A 5,000-nucleotide genomic window follows, 5' to 3' on the forward strand; every position below is an offset into this window, starting at 1 on the left:
ATTTATTTCCCCCCAAACAGCCTTTTATTTCGTTACTAATGTAAATATTGCTATACGTCACATTCCTATTGTGTTACCTAGCATATTTTCTCCTCTTCTGATGAGAAGCATTAGGGTTCGAAATACAAGAGTATAAAGAGTTCTCATTTACCCTATGCTCCTAATTAATGTATACTCTTATGAAATAAATGAATACATCTATGTATATTAATATATAACTTTGTAACGTCATTCTGTTTTTTTATCCATATATATATATATATATATATATATATATATATATATATATATATTATATATGTATATGCGTACATATATATATATTGATTAGTAGATATATAGATTGATTGATAGCTAGATTGATAGATATATAAATATGTCGTGTGCTATAATGCATAAATAAAATTCGGAATAACGGTAAAATTAAATTAATCATCAAATAAGAAACAATGGAAAATGAATAATTTATTAATTAATATTTTAGTTTCATAGAGTATAGTTACATAGAGTATAGTTACATAGAGTATAGTTACATAGAGTATAGTTACATAGATAGAGTATAGACGTTGAATTACTAGGAATATTTACATGATATTTTTTTAGGTTCTGGAATGATTTAAAATCCTTTCGTAATCAATTTTTAAGTAGATAAAAATCGTTAAAAAAATTATACATTTAGTGAAATCATTACCGAGAAAAAGAAAAAAAACTCATCTATTAAAACCACCGACGATGGGAAAGATGCATCTAGGATATTCATATGTTTCCATTATAGCAATTTTAAAACAAACTTGCTTGGTATAAATATGAGTAAAGTAGATTAGATTAAGCTTAATTAAATGTTAGGCAAACTGGAAATAAATTGATGTGCTCTTTGTGAAAACCCGATACTATTTTTGCTGTATTATTCGTAAATTATATTTTATAGATTGATAAGAATCTTTCACGAATTTCCAGGGATAATATTAACAAAATTTCTATTTTTAAAATTTAACTATTTCAGATCACAATCTAAGTTTATCGAAAGCAGTTTGACCTGAACTACGCATGATTCTTAAGATTACAATTTCTTTTAAATATTCTAAGCATAAACCTTGATTTTTAGATTTCTCATTATATAAAGTTTATTTTATTTATTCGGAAATCAATGTTTATTGTAATTATATGTTAATTAAAACTTTCTTAATCTGAAATTAAAGTTGTGCGATACTTTTTACTTTGGGTTATTAAAAACCCTTTGTATGCATTGCGATTGTAAGTGTAGGTTATGAGTGTAATAAGTTTTTGTTGTGGTTTGGCGAAGTGTGAAATGCTTGAACATAAAAACCAGTTTTGAAAGCGGCATAAATATATCACTATCGCTATAACCTATAGATTAAAGAACAATAGATAAACATCAATACCATCAAATTGTTTCGATGACAATGATAAAATAATAAAAAACATGCATAGTATCATAGATATAGCATAGCAGATTCGTGTTCCACACGAGAATAACTTCATTTACCAGTAAATATTCAATAAAGTTAATGAAATTGCAAGCAAAGATGCAGGAAAAAGGAGAATAGGAGCCGTGGTCCCAAGGTTCCAGGTACCACTGTTAGCAATCGTATTCTAATAACTGAGTTGAAATTAAACAGAGTGAAGGAAGCGTGTTCCCCCGTGCGTTCACAGTGCAGGAGGCATGAAAAAAAGATAAGTTCAGTATTTGCCCTCACTCTTTAGCCACAAAGTCCTCGAGAATGTCAAATCCTGGTGACAATGAACAAACGGTGCAGTTATAGGCCTTAAAATATTTATGTTTTAGTTCTGTACCATGCAAAAATAGAAATGACTAAGTCCATCACTTACCTCCGTTTAGGCTGATTGTCCCAAACGCGTTAAAATATTAAAATTTGAGTTCAGCAACATGCAAAACTGCTAAATAGACATATACAAGAAAATTTGGCCAAATAAGCTAAAATAATCCTAAAACTGTTTTTTTAATTAGCCCATAAAGAACCCCTAGGAACACCCAAAAGTGTTATCTCGAAGTATAGACAAACAAAATTATAAAGAAATCAGTTAGTTACAACTTTTTAGAAAGTTTTATAAAAATCCAAGGCATCATTTTCTTAACAAGAACAAAAGTCTCAATTTTATCCAATTTAAATCGAAAGGAACCCCTAGGTGGCAACCAGAGTTTTCCTGGAAAATTCGTCCTGGTACATTTTTTTTACTCATACAATGTTTAATGTTTGTGCAAAATTTCCAAAATATTACAGTCGTAGTTATTGAAAAAAGTGCGGACGGACGAACAGACAAGGTTGACGTAAAAGGTCCACCCTTATTTTGTCGGGGGACCCAAAATATGTACAAAATATTAATTTAGGTGCAGAATTTTGGTATTATAGTAAATTCGAGAGCGATTTGATGCAGTGATTGCAGGTGATTAAATGACTTACTGTCTAGATGGTTTTCTAACGAATGATAAAACATATTTTTTGTATAGTTTTAAAGGTTAAAAACGTCAAAGACTCTCTCTCTCTTTCTCTCTCTCTCTCTATATATATATATATATAGATATATATATATTCAAATTTCCAATTTTTTAACGGCTTTCTTTTTCTTTTTCATTTCGATTTTTTGTTGTGACCAAGAATAGAGAACCACTTTAAATATAAGAAAATAACAATAAAAATATTTAATACAAAAAATAACATCGTGTTCATGCTTCAATGAACCCTGGTAACCTTGAACTCACTATATATATATATATATATATATATATATATATATATATATATATATATATATATATATATATATATATATATGTACATATGCATATGTGTGCGACTTTATGATTTAATATCTGTGTGTATGTGAGGGTTGATGAGATGATTGTTTGCAATAAACTTGGTTCTTTCCTAGTCTAGTGTAAGTGCGTCACTGTTGGGCTGTCCTCTTATATAATTAAACCTAACTCAAGTTCTACCATTACCTGTTATCGTGGCGTTGTCTATAAGCTTATTTGATACTCATTTACTTTTATCATTGATTGAAATTTGAGACTTGATAAGTGGTTACACCTCCCAATTAAAATCAATGGAGGTTACAGAATTAACCTAAAACATTGGTTTTTTTTGTAGTCGTATTTTGATGAGATTAATTGAAGTTACTTCGTATTCCTATATACTTTTTTTAATAATTTTGCGTTCAGTTTCACACCTGTTAGCTTAAGCGTTACAATATATTTGTTTTCCGATTTTTTAATAGGCGTATATATTTGCCTACGTATACTGGCGTTTATACGCTTGCATAAACATATAGAAACAAGAATGCTACCTTCGATGAAAAAGGTAAAATCCGATATAATATATAAAATATAAAATATATAAACTATCAAGAGTAGATATACTCTCTAATTATATGTAACCTTTAGTAAATGTTTCTTCTCATTCAATGTACAAACAAATAAAAGACAACAACGCAGATGACCAGTTGCTCGATTACTATATTTTCCTGTAGCGAGTAAACATCACTTGGATCACATGTAAGCATTCACTGTTGCCATATCATTCTTATGCAACATCTATGTTTATGAAATATTCAGTTTAGGAAACCAATACAAAAAAAAATAACAAAAATAAAAATAAAATGGCGCGGGCGAACTCGGCAAAATCGTAGACAAATATATGCTTTCAAAATGGTGCTGATTAGGTGGTGTCTCCAGAAATGGTGTCTCTTATACGGTCTTATATTAATGAAACTGACGAAATGTTTTCCGACACAAGAAGAAATATGAAAGAAATGCAAAGTAAGCAAACGGGCAAGAAAAACGCTCAAATAAATAATACCGCCTTCTTAACTTGCAATCATTAATTGTGTTTGTGTTTGTTTTTGTTTTTTTTCTAGTGCGCGCTTTAACTTCTGGCGTCGGTTTCTCAAGACTGTTTAAAAACAGGCAGAAAAAAAAGGAATGGATACAAACAAAGGACGAAGTTGATTAGTATATATCTTCAATGATTAAGGAAGATATCTTTTTTCTCACAGTTGTCTTTCTCAATCGTTCATGCACGTACTTATATTTCGTTCTGGGAATAATAGACAAGTATATTTGGAGCTTTGATTTAGACCATGTATACATAGAAACATACAAACCCACATAAAACACCACACAAACGCACTCTGATCTTGAGCGCGTGGTACAGTGGGGGAAGAGGTGGCTGGCTACTTTTAATGCATCTAAAACCAAGCTACTATCTTTACATCATCAACGCTCTGATCCCCATCTGGCATAAATTGAAATGGATGGCTCTCGTCTTGGGGAGGCTACATGTTTTGACAAGCTTCTGGGTTTGACTTTTACTTCTGATCTGAAATGGGGCACGTACATCATGTCTATTGCCAAAGTCGCTGGGAAAATGATGGGGGCCTTTTACCGCTCCAGAAGATATCCCACTACTGACGCAATTCTCTATCTATATAAAAGCCAAATACGTCCAAGGATGGAGTACTGATGCCAAATCTGGGAAGGAGCTCCTAAGATCAGCCTATACCGTCTTGACAGAGTACAAAATAGACCTCGTGGTTTAGTGGTGGGAGGTGCTCTTTTCTCTTCCCTGCAACCTCTCCTCCACAGAAGAAACGTTGCGAGCCTCTATTTGTTTTATCATTATTTTCACGACAAGTGCTCGTCTGATCTCCAATCTCTGGTTCCCCCTCGCAAATCTTTCACGATAAACAGCCGTCTAGCGGAAACCACTGTACATAATTTTGCCACTCTTTATCTGTGCCTAAATCAAAACGTAGATTCCATGAACAAATCTTATTTCTTAGAAGGGCGCGCCTGTTGAACACTCTTTCATTTCCCTGTTCCCACCTGACTACGACCTGAGTGTCTTCAACTCCAACATAAACACATTCCTGATAAACGACCCCCTTAAGTAAGATACTATATCAGATCTCCAATACTAACGATTACTACGATACTATCCCATTGATTACTGTACATACAA

This window comes from Euprymna scolopes, chromosome 9 (genome assembly GCF_053919585.1).
Source record: "Euprymna scolopes isolate OS-2025 chromosome 9, ASM5391958v1, whole genome shotgun sequence".
Taxonomy (NCBI): domain Eukaryota; kingdom Metazoa; phylum Mollusca; class Cephalopoda; order Sepiida; family Sepiolidae; genus Euprymna; species Euprymna scolopes.